Source organism: Syngnathus typhle, linkage group LG3 (assembly GCF_033458585.1).
Source record: "Syngnathus typhle isolate RoL2023-S1 ecotype Sweden linkage group LG3, RoL_Styp_1.0, whole genome shotgun sequence".
Taxonomy (NCBI): Eukaryota; Metazoa; Chordata; class Actinopteri; order Syngnathiformes; family Syngnathidae; genus Syngnathus; species Syngnathus typhle.
Window position 1 is genome coordinate 12125351 of NC_083740.1, and position 24925 is coordinate 12150275.

Genomic DNA, 24925 nt, shown 5'->3' on the forward strand with positions numbered 1-24925 from the left:
ATCAATTTTGTCATCAACCTACTCTCAGTATTATATCAAGTCAGTGATTATAGTAGAAATTATATAGACCAGTGATTTTTTTCTGGAGATTCTGGACCCAAAAGATGGTCGCAGATACTTTTTACTGGGTCAAAGGCATCTTAAAATTCCAAGGGCACTGTCACGTCAACTGACAGAGGCAGAGATCATTCAGTCAAAATATCCACTAGTCCACCTCCAGACCTGCAGGAGGCAGAGAAAAAACACCCACAACACAATTCACCAAGCTTCCTGTCAGATGCCAGGGACAACCATATTGCCTACAGACCAGCATGTGAGCTGGGGGAACAAACAAGGGAAAGACTGAAAGAAAAACAAAGCTTAAACAGAGAAAGTAGTTCCTGGTCACACGCAACTGGTAAGGAATGGACTTGGATGCTATTGTTCTAAAGTTGGTTAATGCTTAATTGTTTGAAATGTTTGGTTTGACCTACAAGCTGTGTTCATCTGAACTTTGAGTGACTCAATTAATTTGAAGTAATCACAAAGGCAAAGTCTATGTTTATGTTTGGCATATGCTTATGTTTAAACACCCAGTTCAGTTACTGATTTACTTTTACTTAGTTACTTATGCTTCATATTTGTCTGGTAAATGTATGCAATTACTGAACTTAAAATGATGCAACACACACACACACACACACAACTTTAAATATGTACTGATGTGATGTTTAACAATAAGGTCCCTTGCAATATAGTTGTCCTTTATCCCCTTTATCCCAAACCCCACTATTTTACTGCCAGTTATACAGCTGAAAAAGTGGAAAAGGATTACCAGGGCATTGGAGAAGGGACACAATACTTTGGTGTGAGTAAAATATGATAAGTAGGGAAATATGAGTCTTTGTCCAATCTCAGCCACATCAAAACTGTGCATCTGTGTGTACTAACAGTGGTGTGCAGTCGTTCCAAATTATCAGGCTCTTCCTGGCCATATTAAATTCGAGTTTATACATTTAGAGAAGTGAGGAAGGTACCGCATATGAGTACATCCAAGCTGTACTTTTAGCAAAAACTAATATCACAGTCAAATATACAAAGGCCAACAAAAACAAAATTATACCTGAGTGGAAAGCCAAATGATTGGTGTGCAACCACTCCGTAAAGCAATAGCAAATGAGCTGAACATATACTAGAAGCCACTAAAACATGGTAGATAGTAAATCATTGATAGCAAAGAAGTGTTCTCATAGACTAAGATTTTTTGTAAAGTGTAATTTAGCAGGCACAGCATTGGCTTAAAATCACACAGAATGTCTTCCAACAACATTAACAGTGTAGTGCAACCCATCCACTACAGCAGGGGTGTCCAAACCTTTTTCCACATAAATCAGGGCCACATATGTAAAATAATTAGGATATGGTGGGCCACTTAGTGGAAAGTAGGTATATACCATTAACATTAGTGTATTAAAGTTAGAAAAATCAATTAAATGGGGTAAAATATGTTTTATTGTTGAATATAATGAAAGACAACACTGCATTCATCACAGCTTTCCACGAATGGGTCATTACTTATTTATTCATAAATAGCTTTGGGAGCCCATACTCAGAACAGCAGTTTCAGATTTCTTGTTGAACATAGGATTTACAATACAGAGAAAAAATAATGAAGGGGAAATGTCAAGCTTGTTATTTAAGTTTAGGCTTATCATCATGCCTATTAATGGCAACCCTGACAGACTGAACTGGACTTAATAAAAGAAATGTATATACCGTAAATTCCGGACTATAAGCCGCGACTTTTTTCCAAAATTTTGAACCCTGCGGCTTATAGTCAGCTGCGGCTTATATAAGGATTTTTCTCGTGGTTTTTGTGATGACTTGATCACTTCTATACACTGCGGTATCTTGAAGAAAAAAACAACAACAAAAATACTATTTTGAAACACTACTATGGCTGCTGCTTATTCTGGCTGTGTTGCTTGTGACTATTATGAGCTTTAGTAGGAATGCACGCTAGGTGACCTGCGTCAAAGGGCTCTAAACCCTTCGTCACAGGCAATGTTGAGAAAGACATGTTAAAATATATTATAAAAACTTTAAAAAGGCTTTCTGTGAACGGTCTTTCTTTGTAAAAAAACGCGTGTGCACGTGCGGTTTATAGTCCGGTGCGGCTTATATAAGAAAAAACCTAAAATATCCCCCAATTTTAGCTGGTGCGGTTTATAGTCCGGTGCGGTTTATAGTCCGGAATTTACGGTAATTTTAGTAAATTATTCTGGTGATTATCAGCTGTGCTGGGCCATCAAGCTCCGGTGGTGACCCGATGGCACTTGAGCCAAAAATCCGTTACGAATGTCACTTCATCAAGGAGCAAATCCGCATCAGATGAGATCAGATGACTTTGCGTGTGCACTGTGCACAGCGGTGTGTTCTTTGTGCGTTAACAAGAAAAACGCAAGTGATAGGCTAGTTACAGAATTGATGAGCATTATTGATATGTGTCGCATGTGTACATGCACATAAATGCTTATTAACACACAGGTACTGTGGAATACATCTTACTCACCAAAATTGGGAACGGCATTGCACTCAGTGGGAGCCGTGATGCTCACTTTCTAACTTTTGCTTCTTTGGTTCTGCTGTTGTTTAGTCTCTTAGGGTAAATATCTTCTCGGGGCATATTCTATTCTCTTTATAAAATTTCTTGCGGGCCTATTAAAAATGGACCACGGGCCGCAATTGACAGGTGTGCCGTAATTTAGATACCAGTGCACTATAAGATGGCAATTATTGCTATTTTAATTAGTCGGAGAGAATAGCCATCTCAAGCGTGTATGGCTGGGCTTGCAAATTCATCGTGATGTCATTACCCTCTGTGTGCACACCTTGTGAGATTTTTGGTGAAATGAACAGGTTTTTATGACAAGCCAAAGACAATACGTGAGGTGAGAGGACTGATAGTCTGACAAAGAATCAGTCAGCTGCTGAGAGGAAGAGACAAAATCAAATGGAGACTGTGAGTATGAAGCAGCTTTAACAGCAAACCAAACATAAGCTTCCCATTTACAAGACTTGTCTGCATGCTCATCACTTCCGATGAGGAAGCTATAAACTTTTCAGTGAACACTAACCTTGAAACTGCTTTCAGAAAAGCTATTATTAATCAAACTAGCCGCAGAGTTCTGCAGCTGCAGTTGTACAACAAGCCAAACATGGCACTACATCACAAGATGAACTCAGGAGAAAATATCACATTATCTTTATTTACTGTGTGCTCTTGGTAGCAAGACGGGTTGAGGACGAGTAGAAGCAGTGAAAGGTGGACTTGGAGAGAGGTTGCTGTTTTTTTTGTCAATAAGATAAAAATATCCATTTGGTTTAGGTATTTCTTCCATGCCTTGGGTGACAGTGTTTATTAGTAATTGAGCATGCATACTTGATCTGTTTTTAAATTAGGCTTAAAATGAGCTCACACTATAAAATAACGAATTTAACAATCCAAAAATAAAATTAAAAACTAGAACGTTGTTGGATTTTGTCCACAATTTAGGGAGCGCGCTATCTGCGCCTCACGGCAAAAGCCATTCCCAATCACCTGTTATCCAATTTACTTACTCACTGCGTGCTCGTTTGATTTCTTCAGATTTAGGAAAATGCTAAGACACTGAAGCAGAAATTAGACTTACACAGGTTGGTTGAGTTCAATCACAATTCTTGTTAAGAAAGCTCTGTTTTCAGGAAAGTACAATACAGCGCTGGGCCCTTCAAGAGCAGAAAGTCTCCATTCAAAAAAGGCAACGTTCAAGGTTCTTTGGTCAGCTTGTATTCAGTTGCACATGCTGGTGTGGGCCGAGTTTGATGGGTGATGAGTCTTTGGGGTGGGGCAAGTTCGCAGTAGAGTTTGATTCAATGGGGGTGGGTGCTGGTTCGGTGAGAGCTGGTTCCATGGGGTTGGGTGCTGATTATGGGCGATTCGGTGTGTGTGGGGGCTGTTGTCTTCCATCTCGTCTTTCGGCCTTGGCGATCATCTTTGGCCGAGTCCTTGGCTGTCTCCCTCTGGCACCTGCTGGTTTTTATCTCCAAGTGATCTTCCTGTAAACATTCTGCTCCATTCTTACACTGTCGCACCTCACCCATTGGTCATTCTTTCAATTTTGTCATTTTGTACGGAATTATGTGAGCTTTTGGCTGTGACATCGTCAATTTATTAATGTTCCCTGACTATGCAAAGTTTGTTCTCACCACTTACCATGTTTTTGTTTGTTTGTTCTTTTGATACTCCATGTCTTTGCTTACGTCATTATATTCTTAGTTTAATCATGCTTCCAAGCACATCTTTCTTTGTTAGGCAAAATATCTCCCTCTGTGCAGAACGTTCAGTAGTAATCGAAAAGCTGGCGTCTAGCATTAGTCAAAACATAAGATACAATCAAGTACTGAACATTTTTAGACGACTTTGGCAGTGTCCGTGATTTAGAGAATCATCAGGCATGCATTAAACAGTTCCTTAAGGGTCATTAAGCTATTCAGGGAATATATCAAAAAACATTTGTTATTTCAAAGCGCTCAGAAATATATATCAGATCATAAAGTTATAAAAACCTTTGTCATTACCACCTATCAAAAATGTCTAGTTATGTCTTCTTTATTGATTGGTGTGTCGGTATAATTATATGCTTAAAATGTTTCTTTTTTTGATTTAATATGTGAATATACTTTTCTGTTTATGTACTTTATTCAATGAGGTTTGAGCATATCTGTTTTTGTAGCTAGGCAGGACTTTTTGTATTTCGACCCCCATTCCTTCAACGTCAATATGCTTTTGTAATTATTTTGTTGAAATGGTCTTTGTTTGAAATATTTGAGCATGATAATAAAATACTTTCAAAATATAAGCGTAGTTTCACTATAGTCCGGAAGTCTCACAATACTTTTGGTCATCTTCCCCCACTAGCGGAGGCGACACACCACGAGGTGGTGATTGGTTGTTAGCTTCGTCCCTCTCTTCACCTAAGTGTCTAAAACATGCAGTCGCAAATCCAATGACACGACAACTAAATTGATCATCCAACTGCGGGCTCGGGTGCCCTGGTGCCAAGTACACATATGGACACCCTGAAGAACATAGTCTTCTTCATGGACCATCCATGATGAGCATAGAAAACCAGTAACAGAACACCACTCATTTCAGTTGTGTGTGTGTGAAAGCATTTTAGTTGTGTGTGTGTGTGAGAACATTTCGCTAGCGTGTAGAAGCATTTCAGTTTTAACATTTCATATGTGTGTATCAAAGCATTTCACTTGTGTGTGAGGTTTTTACTATGGCTTGTGTATGTGTGTTGTTTTATGTGTTTGTGAATGATGATTATGAATTATGTCCTTAACTGCAGTGGCACAAACAACGTTCAGGGTACATCCCCGCCACTTGTGAATTGAGGGAGGTGATCCTCTCGTTCATCAGTGTGAAATGTATGCCCACACCTTCTTGGTGGGATAAGTGTCACAGAAAAGTAGATAAATTAGTTTACAATCGAACAGTAAAGCATGTTTGTGATCAATGTCATTTTGAAATTGTTGCTTGAGCGGTAACGGACAGTAAAAGACTTATGTTTCTATGAAAGGTTGAACAGGAGGGTGAATCATGCCTCAAGAAATATTTGATATTCTCCTGGTGACAATTAGAAGAGGAACATGATTTTTCCAAGGTGATCTCTGACACAGAGGAAGCAAAGCAACTTGTATTTGCAGCTCTGCAGGATGTCAACATTAGCTACATTGACAGCTGAATGTGTGCATGGTGCCGTGCTGACAATGATGTTATTGTGAAACAAAGGAAATGATTTGAAAGGAGAGAAATGTTGGTTTAGACCCCCTGGGTTTTCAGCAAGGAAGGATATGTTGGTGACAAGTCACACTGATGCAACCTGAAGAAACTGGAGATGAAAAGCTAGCCTAATCACAATCCAAGCTGCCACGGGTACTCCAGACAACGCTCACTCACACCATCTATGAGATTCTGAAACCTAATTCAAAAGTTTGAAAGAAGATAAATAGATTGCTGAGCCTATCTTCTGTCCTTGACACCTTTTAGTCATGTACAGAAAATTATTTTCAAAACAAATCAGCAAATAGCAATGACGAAGCAATCAAAGCGAGGAGTCATTTAAAACAGCAGAATTGATATAGCAATCAGTTGTAGTGATTTGTCGCCTATAGGTAAACAATGGGAAACAAATGAGCAAAGTTAAAATGCATTTTCTCCCAACTAAATTCAAACTAAAAACACATTCTTCCACATTCACCAGCCCCTTCTTGGTAGTTGATGTCAGCATGACAATCGGGCTTTGATATGGCTGTAGCCCAGAGGACGGCCTGTGATGTAAACAGAATAAACATCTCATTTTACCACCTTTAAATGAGTAACTTTGTTGTCCTTCTCCCTGATGTCTCAAAGAAGAAAGTTTGTGTGATTAATTATTTATGCTGTTTAGTGCTTATGGAGGCCACTCACTCCCTCTCCTGTTCTCTGCTTCAGTGGTAAATGTGGTGAAAAGAAAAAAAAAGGCTAGTTGCGAGCACCGGTGACCTTTCCATCGAAGGCCGTTGGTGAACATGGCTGGCATTTAAGACGAGATCATTACAGCTTTGATTTTTAATTGAGGCCTTTTCTCCCAAGTGTAATCAGGGCTAAATAAACAACGGTAGAATCATCCAAGACTCAATTAGCCCTCTGGGGGATGTTGTGTGTGGAGATGAAATGTGCTTCATAATCATCTGAAAGAAATTGTTGATGAAGGGGTCTGATGTCTCTAACTGTCTGAACTTAATTGACTGTAATTAAAACAAGCCAGGGGTAATTGAGAAGGTCCATTCCATTGTATAGAATCTTTAAGGGTAGAATATCTTTTTTTGAGTGAACCTTTTAGAAATACCCGCAGTGTGTGAAGATTATTGTAGTATTGTTCAAATATTACATGATATCAATAGGATAGTCAAACTATAATACGTAAGGATAAAGGAAAATACAAAATATGCTTCTATACTGATTGCGGTTAAAATAACAAGTACTAAAATATTCAAGACATTCAAAAGCCTCTGTACCTCTGTGGCTACAAGATAAACAAGAGAAAACGAAAAGCATATGATGCACTCTGGTTAATTAAGTGACGAAATAAGCACGGAAATCCCCTGAATTAATTTAACACTGCGCAAGCACGCATGCACACGCACGCACACTGTCGCTCTCTCCCAGCAGTGGCTGCATAAGGAGGCCTTAATGCAATCACACATCTTTAATGAAATCATGTGAATTAAAGTCTTAGATCTTTGCTTTTATGAGTCCGCCTCAGGTGGCTGATGCACCAGGAAGTCAAAGGAAATGGAACAGTGCGTCTGTGTGCCACCACACTATGAGGAAATGGGGAACCAGTAAGGGATGGTGCACTTATCCCTTGATCTTGCAAATAGAATGCATTTCAGTACACTTTTAAGTGTTAACATGTCTTAAATTATTATTACCAAAATAGAAATTAGACTGTGATTTGATTTCCACACTTCATATTTACATTAGGAGCAAGATTTGAAACTGGGTCTCAGGTCTTTCTGAGTTACATGTCGACAATGTTAATTACATTTAAGACAATTAAACGTCTAATCCAATTGACATAGCTCGTGCATTTTATGGAGGTGATGCTGGGTTCTTCCATGTCATCATAGTAATTCTCAACCCTGAGAACATCTAGCAGTTGAATTTGACTAAAATTTCTGTGAAACTGCTGGCTCCTATTAGATTTCTCTCTCTCTCTCTTTCTTTCCTTCTTTCTTTCCTTCTCTCTCTCTCGCTCTCTCGCTCTCTCTCTCCCCTCTCTCTAGCTATATAGAGTAACTCACAAAAGTGAGTACACCCCTCTCATTTCTGCAATGTTTTAATTATATCTTGTCATGGGACAACACTGAAGAAATGACACTTTGAGACTGGCAAGTAGTCACTGTAGAGCTTGGATAGCAAAGTAAATGTATTGTTACTTCAAAGTAACTCAAAATACAACAATGAATGTATAAAACGCTGGCAACAAAAGTGAGTACCCCCCAACTGAAAATGTCAAAATTGGACCCAAATGTCAATATTTTGTGTGGCCACCATTACTTTCCAGCACCGCTGTAACCCCTTTAGGCATGGTTGCCGCCACACACACTGGACACCATCTGAACCAAATATGTTTATCTTGGTCTCATCAGACCACAGGACATAGTTCCAGTAACCCATATCCTTAGTCTGCTTGTCTTCAGGATATGGATATTGGTTGCTGGAGCCATGCTACTTAGAGAGAAGGATTGAGCAGGAAAACCACTTTGGGTGCTTTTGGTGAGAAATTATTATTTTAACTTGGCTAAAATCTCAATCAGGTTGATTTAACGTGATACAACTCTTTTAAACCAACATTATTTTCCCCTCACTTTCTGTGCTCTTTCCCATGATGCAACATTGTTTACATTAACACTGTCGTAAATTACCGTACATTTTAAATGCGTTTTACAATAATATACTGCATAACACATATGCAGTATAATGCTGTTAAAATTTTGCAACAAAGGGTTCCAGCGTACCCAAAGTCAACAGGCACCTCACTAAGTACCAAAATAAAATAATTTTAGGTTAGTGCAACATTCTACTCAAACACCCCTTTCAATATATTAATCATTCAGAAGGACAAAGTGTGTGATGCATGTGTGGAAATGCATCTGGCTTTTTTCTACAGTGTCAATATTTTGTCAGAACTGCAAAGAGGGAAAGGAGTCCAATGGGACGCTTCCATGTATAGTGTTATTTCATGTTTTGCAAATTGAGTGGGGCCTCAGTCTTGCTATTTCTACAACTATGGAACGGGGAGTCAAGAAGAAGCCACTGCTGTAGAGGTACCGTTTATTCAGTGACTTACTGTAATGACTCAATGGCCAATTATCTTTCTTGAACTCACGTTTGACTTTTTCGCAGGATCTCACAACAAGATAATGTGTTGATGTCAATGCAGTGTTATTTTTAAATGTCAGAGTTTGATACTGAAACTTTGGTGTATTCTTATGTTTAAATCCCCCGCACAATCACTATACAAAGACATTTTCCCAACAGTTTATGGAAATAGAGTAGGCTGTGAAAGACATTTCTGGATCAATTGCAAGTTATTGAACGTTCTTCCTAAAAGTAGCTTTTGGGTGAAAGATGAAAACAGACATACACACACAAACATCATGCATGCACCAAGTCAGAGCGTAAGCCGCAAACACTCCTTTAATGATGCTGAGAAGTTTCCTCCCTGATGCCCTAGTTATTGCACAGAGCTGGTACATGGCCCGAGTCTTTGGGGACAGATGACTCCCCGAAGTGGGTGAAGGAGGATGGTAGACGTCCCTGGAGGCACTAAGTCGGCGCACATCAGCACTCTCTCGGGGGAGCGCTTCAGGACCTTGTTTTCTTCTTTGTTGTGCTTCCTCTCCCACAGATCAAAATAAAACAAGACAACACCTCTGAACATCTGGAAACATAAAACAGAAGAAGTGCTTGTGAAGTCATTAGTTAAGCTACTTCAGGTTGTTAGGGTAGTTCCGGGTTGTTTCATTTTCTTGACAAGCAGCTATAACAGACTGTTCTGTTTGTCATACACACTTTGTCAGTTCTGTTTCAGTTTGTTAACTTCTATTTACGTGTGGACAAGAAAAATACACTCTTGTCAATTTTTGTATCACAAGTTTTCAAGTTTTACAGGGCTACACGTGCGTTCGTAATGTGAAATAAGATATTTATCCATTTCTTAATGCACAGACTTGAGGTTTCCTGGGTTTTAATGGATGAAAACATCTGTGGTTGGATATAGTAAGTGAACTTAATCATTTATCTTAAAATTGAGCTTTGCTGGCCTTTTATTGCTTTTTTTCATTTTATAACTTTGCAACATTATTGTTTATAGAAAGAAAATACACTGTGGTTATTCAAATAACCTTAATTTGGAATCAATACCAATATTTGCGTGATTCCAGAAACATTATTTTCAGAAAGAAATTCAAGCCTCTTTAAGTAAATGTTGATTGCATATAAGTGAACTTAATTATTAATCCTAAAATTTTGCTTTACTGAACTTTTATTGGTTTTTCATTTTACAACTTTTACAACTTATTGAAAGAAAATACACTGTGTGATTATTCAAATGACTCCCTTGCAATCAATGCCAACATTTGCGTGATTCCAGAAACATTATTCCTATATTTGATTCATGGTGTGTATTGTCTCAGGATTACTCAAATCTGAAATTAAATGCAACTGTGTGTTTGAGGAGGTTTATACGAAGCCCTTATGTTGGTAATGATTCATTGTCATGATGGATCCAATGTTAATACACTTGTTAACCAAGGCATTTAATGTGGGCAAGTCAGGGCGTCACGGGTGGGTTGTTGTTTTTACTGTCGCCTAAAGATGTGACTGGGGTTTAGTTAGAGTTTGTGACAGCTCATTTCCTATCCCAGCCTGGTTCCTATTTAAGATTGCATTTGAGTGTGCAAACTACAGTACTGCTTCCTTATACGAATGTTGTCACCTTATTTCAAGTCTGCCACACAACCGTAGAGAAGATAAATATTTTTTCCTTATGCTACTATTATATGCTCTGTGTAGCTACTGTGTAGAGCTAAATTCTAGCAAATGACATTCCGCATTGCAGCTTTAAGCCAAGCTCAACCTGCATTCTTCATAAATCTTTGTTTTAGCAATGTAACAATTAGCAGGCCCATTGCATTTCTGTGGGAATTTCTCTCATCATTCCTCTAGTGTTATTACACCAGTTATAATTATATCATGCATGTTTACCATTAGTTCTTTATGACAATGATTGTTCTTTATGAGCAACATAATGTGTAATTAGGTGTGGTTACATTTAAATATAACTGACAAATGTGTATCTTATTGTTTGAAAGAATGTTTACGAAACAAAAGCATCATTAATGCAATGCCCGTGTTATATTAACCAAACACTAAACTAATTTTGACCTACCAAATAAAATCGTTGTTCAAATCTCACGAACCACTACTTGAAAACTAAATATTTACTGCATGATTCATCTCATATGTATCACAATAAACAGATGGCACAGTCCAAAAATAATTTGCAGCTCCAGTAACACCCTTATTTGCACGCTGGCAACATGCAAGTCCTTCAAGCATACAGACCAAAATGAACCTAAATTGTTTATATTTAATCAAGGTAAACATTTAGCTGTATTTTTGCAAGACAAGACTTTTATGGGCCAATTGGCCTCTAAAACGCATCTTAAAAACTTCAAACCAATTTCTCTCTTGCATAATAGTAAATTCTGCATCCTCCTATTTTCAAATCACCTTCTCAAAAATGCATTTGCCTTTTGCTGTGTTCCAACCCACTCCTGTCATCCCGCCACTCCCTCACAACTGAGCCGTGAGCAGCCACAAAAATCAAGCACTAATCCATTTGAAGCTGACAGGATGTCATGATTACAGCCGGAACTTTCTTCTTCAAACATGTCATCGTCATCATCTATCCAGGAAGACATGTCGAAACATGAAAGAGTTCCTAAGTTCAATTAACCAATCAATTGTATGTCAAATGAGCCAACAAACTGCCGTCAAAATGTCAAACACACAACTGAATGCATGCAGTTCAAGTGGGAAAGAGCTGAATAATGAAATGCATTCAAACAAAGGCATATTATTAGAAAGGGTGTGTTTCTATGTTCATCTATATGTGCCCAGCAATTGGTTGGCGACCACTCTAGGCCGGAACCGTGTTACTCGTCTACTAAAGTCTGGTGGGAAAGGCCCCAGCACTCCAAAGACCCTAATGAGAATATTCGGTGTAGAAAATGGATGGATTGAGCTCATCATGCATCCCGCTTATTTCAAATGTGTGTGTCTGTGTGCGTGTAAGTGCGTGAACTTAAAATTCAATCTGTGAGATGTGCAGACATTTTTGTACATGGTACTGTAGTACCAGTGTTTCACTTTTGTCTTCAATAGAATTTTCTCCACCTAGCCTACTGCCTTCATAAATTGTTGAGCCCACTTATCATTTGCACTCTTATCTTATTTTTCATGTCTGTGACTATCTTTCCCATTCTCTAGAACTCCTTTTGCAAACAAGAAATCATTGAGATAAAAGCGAGTGTGGGAATTCAAAGCACCTCACATATTTGATGCACTTACCCCCGCTCACTTGAGCACCAAAAATACGATATAATCACCCTCCAAATCTGTTTTGCATCTTTCAACCTGCCAAATAATGTTCTTATTTTTTCTGCTAATAACAAAATTTGCGTTTCCACTTTTGTAAAGGAATACTTTGACACTGCAATCAAAGTAAGGCTGCTGGCATGCCGCCCTGCTTGTTTACTCAGAGGTGACAATACACTAGAATACGAACTTTATCTAGCATCCCGAGATTCCGTGCAGGAGGGGTGTCATCGCCATCTGTGTTTTTAATGAGCTCCTTTGCCGTTTCTTACTGTCTCATTTACACAGCTCTGATGGTGTCTCTATATAAGCTAATCAGCTTTCCATCTGATTTCACACAGACCAACGAGGTGCACTGTACATAGCTGAAAACAGCTCTTTAAAAGTTTTGTTTTTCTACGCTGTTGACTTGGCAAAATATGTTTCTAAAGCTGATGTCACTTTTGAAAAAATCGATGTAATTAACTTAAAAGAAACAACCCGCTATGGAAGTGTGGGGATGCCAATGTGGAGTCTTTTGAGTGGCAAATACGTCAGAACGTATTTTTGAATGTATTTTTGCTCAAACGCTGAAAAAATGGTTACTCCACATTAGCCGCTCCATGTTACTGTAAAAAGCCAATCTAGATGGGGGGCAAACAAAAGTAAAACACTAGGATAAGGGTTAAAGGGAAAGACACAGAGAGTCGGAAACATGTTTTGTGCAAGCCACCGGCGCAGCCCAGCAGTTACCGCAGCGTGAAATGAGAGAGGCCAATTGATGGTCCTTTGAGGGATTCTTCCGGTGCAAAAGAACCAGAGCTTATTGCATTCTAATTCCTATCACCGACACCAAAAAGTCTAGCTTCTTAGCTGCTGTTGAAGTGGGTGACGCAGTGGGAGAACTGTCAACTGTGATCAGATCTAACCCTCACACCCATTCACCAACTGTGATTGGGCAGCTTAGATCAAGCTCATGGACTGTACCTCATTTAGAACATACATGGGAAACAGCGTAATGCCCAAGTAGACATTGGGTCAACTCCACCATGTCATTAATACGCCATATAATGGAAATACACCATGTGCCACTGAATCACTGACACAGGAGTTTCAGCACTCACATACCCCTTTGCAGTACCATATTTTCCGGACTATAAGGCGCACCGGACTATAAGGCGCACCTTCAATGAATGGCCCATTTTAAAACTTTGTCCATATATGAGGCACACCGGACTATAATGTGCACCATTAATGCAATCACAATATAATAACTTAAAATAGTGAAAACAATAACAATATATCAATAATGGAAAGAATGTTTTATTGTTGTTATTCTTGTATGAATAAGAAGGGTGATATTGGTGTTTGTGACTGCAGTAAACAGGCCATGTTGCATCATGTCAGATTTTTAATCCAAATCAAATCATTCTCCATTTTATCTTTTTTATTTCAACTTCAGACACAACAAATTACTTTATAATGACAAAACAATGATCTTTTTGATCCATGATTCATAGTCATCAGCCGGACACTCATGATTGATTTTATGACACAATGCTTCGGGCCAGTTTAAATGTAGAATTTAGTCCATATATAAGGCGCACTGGACTATAAGGCGCACTGTCGGCTTTTGAGAAAATGTGAGGTTTTTAGGTGCGCCTTATAGTCCGGAAAATATGGTAGTACCATCATCAGCATCAGAGGATGTGGATGTTGATATATTTGTGCCCCTTCCTGGCCATGGAGCAACGGAATTGCTATATCCTGGAAAGCAATGAACCGTTTTACAAAATGGCTCGAAGCCTACGCCAGCCCTGACTGAAGCGCCGCGACCATCATTGCCGAGCAACTGGTCAGTGAAATGTTTTGCTTATTTGCTGCACCAGAGGAGCTGTTTAGAGACCAATGAGTGAAGCTTTGAAGCCTAGTTCTTTGGGAAGGTCTTTCGATGGCTAAGCCTTAAAGAAGACCTGCATTAGGCCTTTCCACCCCCTGAGTAACAGACTGATGGAGCTATTCAACTACACCCTCACCACCTAGATTTATATTCTGACCAGCTGCTAGCAGTGTGACTGGAAACTGGATCTGCCTTTAAACCAGTGCTTCTGGGGGTGCACGGTGCAATGCCACGGGGGGATGCGTGTGACCCCTGGGAACATGTTTATTAGGACACAATGTTATGCAGAGGTGTACTTATGTTTTATAAACAAATGATACTATTTATATTTACTGAGGAAGGTTGGGGGGGTCGTGGAATAGTTTCTCCTTCCTCGGGGTGAATAACAGAAAATAACTGAGAAGCACCGCTTTAGTCTCTTGGACATACCAAATGGCAGCCTAAGAGTCAATAAAATGCACCCCAAGCAGCCCTCATCTTTGAGTGGGCACTCCATACTCTCATGGACCTGATGTTCATCCACATCATAAGTATGCACCTTCCTAATCATATGCAATCATGAATGATCACGTTTAAGAATTGTACTCGCGCATGTCAGGAAGGCACAAGGTTTAGAGGTCAGAGACTTAAACTTCCGGATTGGTTAGGCTGAATCAAAACCTCACTAGCAATTTTTAAAACAGCAAACTCCCATTTTAAATGGTCTGTTGTCTTGTGAGTGAGGTTATTGTTTGTTTCGTGACCCCCTAATCTAGTTCTTTTGTGGGAGCAGCTGTTTTGCGAGTTGGATTTTGGCTTACTTTCTCATATAAAGTTGTTCTTCCTCAAAAAAGCTGAAGTGGCTCAAAAACATCCAGGAATGTCAAAACAATCATGATGCTTTAATCAGCCTCTAGAGCAGCCATAGGGGCATGTATCTTCTAATTCATAATTCAACAAGCTTATTCATGTTTTTGCCGTTTTGTTCCTTCTTTAGATTTATTATCATAGAGAGAGGAAGTTATCACACAGAAGCAGTCGCACACCCTTGAACAAATTATATTATTTATATACCCATGTAGGCTACAGAAAGATGAAAGATGAAGCAGCGCGGATAAAGGAACACAAGCACGCAGACACACACACACACACACATCCCCATCGACGTTGTTTTCTGAGGGGGTTCATCCATTCAACAACTATAGTTCTCAGAGATGAATATACATTTCTACTCACAAATTCATTCATTGAAATAATGATCAAAAACATCAAGATTGTCCACGCACTGGGCACAATGTCTTGTGGGCATCCATTTAATGTATCAAGGCGAGCACTCATTGTTCGCACAATGTCATAAACATATTAGCACTCAAGCAATGTGATGAAATTTCCAGCACAACACTGCAAATCTCCCCAGTGTGTCACAGAACTTGCTTGTCATCCTTCAGTGCAGACTATCCCAACGTCCGACTCTGAGGATTGTGGGCACATCACTGCATTCTTTACTTCGATCATTATTAATCTAGTTTGTTCTAGTGGAATTTTGCCCTGGGTTGTAATCCCAAGGGTTGTGTTTAAGTGCCATCTCAGGAGACACAACAGGAAAAAAAATATTGGAAATGGAGTGGTGTTGAGTATCTAACTGTTGAGTTGTGTGCTTTTGAAGGTGTGATGAAAAACTTCTGGAAGGTCAAGGAATGAAGGTGAGCGTGCACACACATATGCACACACACACACACACACACACACACACACACACACACACACACACACACTCACACAAACATGCACAAACACACACGACATGCTGGGCTCAATCAGTTCTTTTGAGAAAAACAGCAGGATGTTGTGCATCTGTGCTTTATTGTCCATTGCTGAAAGCTCATACTTTTTTTGTTTGGGTAGTAAAGGAAAATAAAGACTCAAAGAGGTGTGTGAAATGTCGATGAAAAAAAAAGAAAAACAATGCTGCCCAACAGCTTTACCATCTTACTTTACCTTCTTGCTTTTCCACCTTCACACATTTCTTTCTTGCAGTCAAAGTTTCATTGTGCAAAATAAGACTGCTTACTCTCTCAAAAGCTGTTTAAGTGAATTTCACTGGCTCACTGGGGAATCACCCCTCTGAGGCTTCTGAAGGCATTGAGGCAGGGAAAGAGAGTAATTACTTTTTTCCCTAAACAGAAATGGGGCACAGCATGGTGTGTGTGTGTGTTGTGTGTGCGTGCGTGCGTGCGTGTGCAGGTTTATGAAGATGAGTTGGCGTGTATGATGGATCAATTTTTGTACATCTACGTTGTTGTGCATGAAGCAATTGTGTTGTGTGTTGTCTTTGCTTGAGAATGAGATAAATGCAACAGCCGTCTCGTTTTCGTGCAAAGAATTCGGCCTTCCATACTGCCTTGCAAGCCATTATCAATTGTTCCATTTCTTTTCAGACAGAATCAAATAGACTTTGTCATTGGTTTATACTTTTTATTTTGAACATTGGTTTCGTACAATTAGATTCAATTGATGGTAAATTGCTGTATGTTCATCTCTGCGAAGCTGCGTGGTGATAATGCTTTTAGCTTGTTTAGCTTTGTGGACTCAAGGAAGATTAGGGTGCTCCTCGCTGACTAGTACGAGTGGAATCATTGAATCATTTTACAACTCTTTAAAATGCATATGAGCAGTAACAATATTTTTTTCTACAAACTCTGCCTTATATTGTGACCACAATCGGTGGACTAAGTAGCATGACTTCAGTGCTGCAGCGAACAAATATTTTGGAATTCAGATATCCTATTAAAAATTCTAGTCTGTAAAGAGGATTAATAAAATGCAATAACAATAAACGCAAATCCACTGTGAATTTTTGCGAGTCACTCCAACACCATAACTAGAGTAATGACACTTTATTATGTTTTTTAGGGTATGTCTTAATCATCCAACAGACACCACAGAAAACAAATAAAAGAACATGAATGATACGAGCGACACAAAAACCATGGCATTTTGTGTATATATAACAGAAAACATGAAGTCGCATTTTTGTGTAACTATGTTAGCAGCATCCTTCTGAAATGCGGCAACATAAGGTAGCACAGAACAAATGCATGAAAATATATGACTATCCATAACACAAAATCAACAGCCGCTCGCCACATATCGTGCAGAGCTGTCTTCGTGCACGGTCTGTGTTTTACGCATTTTGATTGCTTGAGGGTTAATTATTAGCAAAGGTGAGACAATTTCCGTCGTAACTTTACATGTGTCTTTCTCTGCAAACCGAAATACTGTAAGTTTTGGTATATTATTTTTTCTGCATGACCCACAGTGGCCCGGTCCAAACTGTACTTGTTATACACTAACACTTGGGATTCTGATGACCCTAGGCCAGTGGTTCTTAACCTGGGTTCGATCGAACCCTAGGGGTTTGGTGAGTCAGTCTCATGGGTTCAGCAGAGTCTCCATTGCGGAGGTCCGAACACACCTGATTTATCATGTAAATTCGTGACAACGCATATCTGGACTGGTCTCGCAAAGGCACACTGATTTGCAGGTATGTAATTTGTTGTGAGTTCATGCATTTTGTTGGTTTTGTTCTTTGAACAAGGTGATGATCATGCACGGCTCATTTTGTGCACCAGTAAAAAACATCTAGTACCTCCAACAAGGTTAAGAACCACTGACCGAGGAAGTTACATTGGCATGGCAACACTGAAGCTGATAACTGATCAGAGGGGAAAAAACATCGGAATATACATGATTAGAAGACAGCCTAGACATGTGTTTTTTTACTATGGCTGATTAGGTTAATCATCTGCGTGATTGTTGTGGTAAAGATTTTAAGGTATCAGGTATTCGTGTTCAGTCTCATGTGCCCGACCCTCTGCATTGTCTCAGGAGTCACAACCATCCTGTTCTGTCCATGGTGCCCAAGAAAGGGGGCTGTCGTGGCCACCGGGAACAAAAGTGTCAGCGTAGCATAATCGTAACCACTCTGAGCAAACCCGATGGAAAAATACAGCTTGTAAGCTAACCTTCTGCACCCCAATATGGGCATAGATAAACAGCACTGTGGATAGGTATGCAAAATGAAATACTGACATCTTACATGTTCACCCATGGGCGTATATTTGCATAAAACACTTGCGAGACTTCGCATTAAAATGAGGTTCTGTGTCACATCACGGCCATATCAACTGAAGCTGAGTCCCATCAGTAAAGCTGGGTGCTTTTGGATTTGGGTGTTTCTTATGGAAATTCATGTGACAGCAAAGCAGTCTCTGTCATAACCTTCACGTCTCGGCATCACATGGCTTTAGCTCGTACACTCAGGCCTCTTAAAGCCAATACTCCTTACGTTGAACATACTTGGGTATTCTTGTAAATAATATTAAAATAATTCACAAAGGTTGATTGGCTGGTGTTGTGATCGAGCATAACTCAGAGAACAGCTGGTGGTGGTCCTCAATTGTAGTTTTGTGGGTTTATTTTCTAATTGAAGTGGTGTTCTATGATGGGGTGAGCTCGACCCTAATGCATGACATTGACAGCATAAGAATGACACGCTCTTCGTTAACTGTTCGACAATCCATGTATCAAACACAACTGAAGGTCCAGGCTAGAGGTGTTGTCAAAATGAATGGGTACGAAGGTAAATAACACCAGGATACCTGCAGAGTCTTAAAGACTTTTAAAAGCACTGAATTTCTGAATTTAGAAATAATACCTTTAAATTTCTTGAAAAAGTATTGAATTATGATTTCTGGGTTTGAGCTGCCAACTAATACAAATGTTGAACAATTTATCTGAACTTTTAGATTTTCTAAATTCAGTCAGGAATATTCCAGCAGGACTTGCACATTGGAAGGTGTTTTGTGCGTGCATGTCTGCTGTCCTCTGTTTCTTTCTTTATCTTTCTTTCTCTCTCTCTCTCTCGCTCACTCTCACTCTACCATTCAACAAGAAACAGAATGAAGACAAAAGACCGACTTCAGTATGGTAAAGAGTGAACGCAAAAGGAACAATTTTGTGCCTTCATGGTGCAGCTACACTGCTAATGACTGGGAGTTTTTTTTTTATATTTTAGTCTTTCTTCCCAGACGTGCTGCCCTATGCGCGGCTGCTTATAAAGTGTACGCCAGAATTTTTATCCTCAGATAGGATTTTAGTGGACCTTTCACAGTTTCTTTTTTTTTTTTTAAATCAAATGGATGATTCAAATTAGTGTGGTACTTGTCATTGCTCAGAATTGGTACCCTTTATTACTTACCGAACATTGCGTGCCATCCTCTCATTGTGAAACCCTATCTGTGTCCTTAGTGCATATCACAGGATCTGAAATCACAACATAATGCGAAAATTGAAGCTCATCTCAGAGACATTCTGGTAAGACTTGCCATTCTTTTTAACTTTCGTCGTGAAGCGATCACCAAAACATGTCGCACCTGATAAATATGCTAAAAATACATCTTGTCATTAACGTAAATACAAGAGCGGATGCCATCTGAATCACTTGAAAATATACTTTGCATGCGCAGTTCAAAGAGAAAAGTAATTTCTCATGAAAGTATAATTTGAGTGGCAAACATACGGCACACTCTTTGATTAGTTTGAAACTCTACTCAAAGTGAGTGACACATAACCATGCCCCCTCCACTTTTAGTCATGCTCCAGCTTAGACCCGCCACTCCCTCTCCCACTTGACAAGCACTCACTTGGCCTCCTCGCTTCCATTCCCCTCAGCTGCAGAATGCCACTCCCACATAGTCTAAGTATGACAATATTCATATCCCCAACCTTCCCTGACAACGGTGACCCCCTTCACTGCTTAATTTATCACATCCTTATTTCCTCCCTGTCTAAGGCTTGCCACACAGTGCCCATAAAGGCTAATGTTAACATGACTTGTGGAGCTGGTGGGCCAGAAGCTATAGACAGACAAGGAGACAAAAACAGTGATAGACATGAGTGCATGCATATGTATGAATACACACACTTATGCATAATCTCACATTGAAAGTGGAAATACACACTCGTACACAGTCAACACCAGAACCGCTAAGCCATTGGAGGTGCATGCATATCAAACAGAAATGATGAAGGATGTCACCGCTGATATTTGGGTACTCACAGTTTCATCAGAACGTGTCAAAGGAATTGTAAATCTGTCTGAGATTAAGTGGGAAGATTGTCGGTTACATCATGAAAGGGCTGTCAGCAGTGATGACTTATCAACAGAGGGTTCTAGGGTGCCACCTTACCACTTGCCTTAAAAAATTAGAACATTAAATTATAAAAAGAAAATTACAAAGTAAAAATGTACAGATGCATATCCTTTTATAATTAAAAGGATGAATAGTGTACAGTTATTATTGCTTAAATAGTTTTCTTCATGTCTGTTTTTTCAAAATTGCTTACCCATTGACCCATGACCTATATTAAAAGTTTGACATGCACAGTAGATCCTCTTTACACAGGAGATAAAGAGCACAGTGGAGCAATGAATTCCAATGCCCGCAGAAGAATGCACCTTCCCACCATGAAGCCACCATCACATCAATTTGCTAACATTCGTTGCTAGCTTGCTATGCTGTTTTTCATGGTGCTCACTGCACCGTCTGTATGATGCATCACTCATCAATACTGGTCTTGTTTAAAGTAATAAAGTGGAACCACCAAACATTCATACACCATTGTGGGTGGCACTGGAGGCAAAGTGTCTTGCCCAAGGCCGCAACGACCCATGACTCGGGCCGAGTGGGAATCGAAAACTCGACCCTCTGGTTGCTGGACGACTGCTTCACGGTCACCCCAATAGGTGGTGTTATTTCTGAGATATTTATGAATTTTTGGAAATGGAAGTAAAATTGCATGTCTTTTCCATTATTATACATGTATAAAAAGAGTGTAAGGTGTTTATTTATGCACTTGTGTATATCTGAGTAGGAATGGCAACACACGGACAGTAATTAAAGGTTAACCTGTCATTGACGTTTGTCCCATTCAACTTTTAAGAATTATTGTTCGCAATGAAAATTTATTTTTCGCTTGTCTTTACAATTTTGTCCCAAAATTTCAAATCATCACAATCATTTGTTTTTGGAGCTTGCAAAAAAATGGTTCCTCAAAATTAGAAATTTGATCCTCAGATGATTGACTGATTTGCCACACTGCTCCTCAAAAAAAAAGGTAAATAGGTAAACACTGTTTGTTTCTATCAATTCAGTCATAATGTCGAGAGAATTAATCATTTGATAATAATTCTCAAGATGTATTTTAAAGATTAACGAGCTCAGGATATATGAGATTTTTCTAAAATCTACATTTTTTAGATGTTGATGATGATGATGATAAAGAAATATATGAAATGTTTCAGTACACAGATTTGGAGGAGCCCATCACTGGCTTTGCCCTGGGCCCCCAAATACGCCCTTGTGAATGAATTTAGAATCATTCAATGAAACCATTGTTCCAACAAATCCCTGCTATATTCTTCAGAATAACCTTGAATGTATTGGCAGTGAACGCTCCCTGTGGGGATCTGCGGACTCTCTTTGTCATTTGAAGCTGTTACACGGTAAATCTGGAAAGTAGATTGCGGGGCAGTGAGCTGTGGCTGGGCCCAGGAAAAGAGCAGCAGTGGTGGGATTGACAAGGATTGGCATTCAAACCAAACAGACAAGGGGGAGAATACAAATATTTCACTGAGATACAATTGGCTTTTGATCAAACCCAATGAGACGGGGTTGAACAACACATTCCAGGTAATTAGCCAGTGTGTGGTGGAGCGGACAGAACAAATGATATTATTAATGAAAAATAAAGATTGATGTCAAGTGCGTAAATGAATGTATGCAGAGACACAGCACTGGAGGGCATGGCAGCTGTTTTAAGGAGATGGGCATTCAAGGGGGCTGCTATTCAAATCAAGAATGATACGAAAATATATTAAATAAGTGACTTTGTTTGATCACATTCCAATTCTGATCCATCTTGTTATGAGTGTAAAAGGGTGAGACTCTAGTATGAAATGATTGCACCGCAAGGTGAAATATTTTAAACAATGGCAAATAGTGACAAAACACACACACACACATACTTAAGTGGACCCCGTTTCTAATTTGTTAGATAGTGTGCTAGGTGGAGATAAGGGTGGTGGCAGGAATGTGGCCTGGCTCAGACGCAACGTTTTCATCACGGATGCTCTGGGAGCACTGTATTGTTTGCTAATTTGACTTTTGCAGCCATTGTTTCAGAAGCTGCGACACCATCACTGAAGAATGTGTGTGTGTGTCTGTGCGTGCGTGCGTGTGCGTGCCCACGCATGCATGTATATGTCTGTGCACTATGCTGCTGCAATATTGTGTGACTGTTCATTAAGCAACAGGGTGCACTCATCTCTTGCCACCTCTTTGATATTATTCATAGCTGTTTAAATGATCTCATGCACCTCATTTGTTAAGACAGTGGTGATGCAGTAGAGAAACCTTTGGTGTGTGTGTGTGTGGTGCGGGCGATTTGATTGGGAGAACCTCCATGCAGGAAACTTTAAATTGTAAAGATTAAGAAAAACGGATAGCTGAATACTGGCAAATCTGGGGATGAGCAAGAAAAGGAAGTGAGAGAAAAATGGATGGAAGGATTTAGTATAAGGATAACAGTTGTAAAATTAAATATAGTATGTAGTATTGTGTGATCCTACATGTTTTTATCTTTATCCCTCAATGTGTGTCTCTCTTCTAATCAGCGAAAATGTGTTTGTGGTGTTCTGTGAGAAATCAAAGCATATGGACCACAAGTGAGAGAAGCCTAGTTTGTCTGATTAGGTCCCTCCAGGGAATTTGGAGACACTAGTGGGAGGTAAGCCACTGCTGTGGTTAAAATAGTCTTTTACACACAGCCATGCGCACGCATGCACGCACGCACACACACACACACACACACACACACACACACACACACACACACACACACACACACACACAAAGTAATTCATATATGCATGTGCTCAGTTGAATTAAAATGTCTCTGATGAAATTCATTTTTTAGTTCACTTTGCTTTCTCTGAATGGTTTCTAAGCACCCCAATGTTAATTGCCACAAGGACTTGCTGTACTTGTTTGGTTCAAGGGGAAATATATCCTGGAGACTTTCAGAAGGAGTTGCAGCAGTGAAAATAATCTTTTTTTTTTTTTCTCCAAGACAAATGCACAAAATCACATGTTTTACAAACTATGTACTTTGCAATATAATGTGTTTTATGACACGCTGCATTTATCAAGATGTTTATCCTGTGTAGTCACAGGACATGGACCCTATATACAAACAGAGGCTGTTCTCACACTTCATATTGCACAATAAATCCATTTCAGGCCTTTTTTTGCCCTTCCGTGCTAATGTAGTCCTCTCTTGGAGTTCTGATTGTTTCTTGTTCTTTACAGGTATCAGTTCTTCAGAAAATGTGACCTGCCAGCTCTGCCTCAATATGCTCTATCTCTATCTTGTACCTGTGACGTGTTTGGCATGTGGGCTGTTTAGAGGTCTTTCAGAGCAAGGCCCAGCATACGTACGTCAATCATTTCCGTGTTCTTAGTTTGTTGGTGAATTGTATCATTATATTCAAGTTTCAAGGACCGTATTTTATAATCTGTATAGGGATTTAAATAATTATGCCTAAAATGACCTGTGTGGTCAAATAAAATACTCACAAAGTTTATAGAATAGTCAGACATATGAAAAAATATAAGGAACATTCCCCATGAGCCTCGTGAGGATAAGCGGTATAGAAGTTGGATGTATAGGTTGATGGATGTGGTTGTTCCTTTCCTGACTTGCACGTATATATCTTTTCATTACTTAACATCAATTATTATGTCTTTCTTTGACCCGTCAAGTGCTTGCAAAGTATCGTGTAGAGGGCAAAATCCTCATGCATGTTCCCAAAGTATAAGGTCCCCAAGTCTTCATTTCTGATTTTTTTTGTCCAACATTTTTTTTTGTCAAGGATGCCATGAGCCTGCTGAGAGCTGCTGTACCTGCCTCATGTGACCAGTCTTTACACAAACTTACACTAATGGTAGTCAACTTCTCAGTTGTTACTCACATTATCAATGAGGTATTAGGTACTGTTTTTCTTTTGAGTGGACCACATTGACAGTACTCAATATGACTACACACCATAGTGGTGTCTGCTATTATGGATGGACAGGACTGGTGGACTGGTGCAATCAGACCAACATTGTCCACGACATTGGCAAAACCAAAGAGCCACTCAAAATTGGAATTGTGAAAGTACTTGGATGCTCTTCATAAGAAGGAAATGAGCAGACTGTCCTTTTCTTCCTCAGGTCTTTTGATGTGCTGGATCAATAAAGTTATCAAGAAGTCAGGTGACACCATGGGAGTTGAAGATGGACATATGGGTCACTGATCGACCAGAGATCACTGGGCAAACCTCTCTTTATCTTCACACCCTCTCTAGCGGCAAAGGAGCTCTTTCTCAAAGAAATGGAAACTTCAGCAGGTACGTATTTAACAACGTGTTTTCATTCATCCATTTTCCTTGCCGCTTGTCCTCATGGGGGTCGCGGGTGTTTTACAATATGTTCATCTAAAAGTATCCAGTTAGGACAGATAAAGGACAAAACTTTTGTTCTGCATTCATGTCCTGACCCACCCCAGTGTTTCTCCTGTCAATCTGTTGTAATTACCAGCTAAGGTATTGATCATAGATTTTTATCTTATCTGAGTGGACGATTTGATAGGAGAGTTTATCAGTGAAAATGACTGGTCAGATATTTAGCACATGAAGGATATACAAGGGTATAAGAGGTTGGATT

General features: G+C 39.5%; 1 long non-coding RNA gene across 2 annotated transcripts in view; it reads left to right on the plus strand.

Moving 5' to 3' along the window:
- The first annotated feature begins 283 nt into the window (after positions 1 to 283).
- The window catches only part of LOC133151900 (uncharacterized), a 40444-nt gene continuing 15802 nt past the window's right edge, over positions 284 to 24925 (plus strand). The window contains exons 1-5 of one of the 2 annotated variants that reach the window (XR_009714014.1): positions 285 to 397; positions 15763 to 15799; positions 19407 to 19472; positions 23528 to 23652; positions 24434 to 24609. This is a non-coding gene — a long non-coding RNA (uncharacterized LOC133151900). Of the gene's footprint in view, positions 398 to 15762; positions 15800 to 19406; positions 19473 to 23527; positions 23653 to 24433; positions 24610 to 24925 lie in introns of both variants that reach the window. The other variant, XR_009714015.1, reaches the window with a different exon arrangement.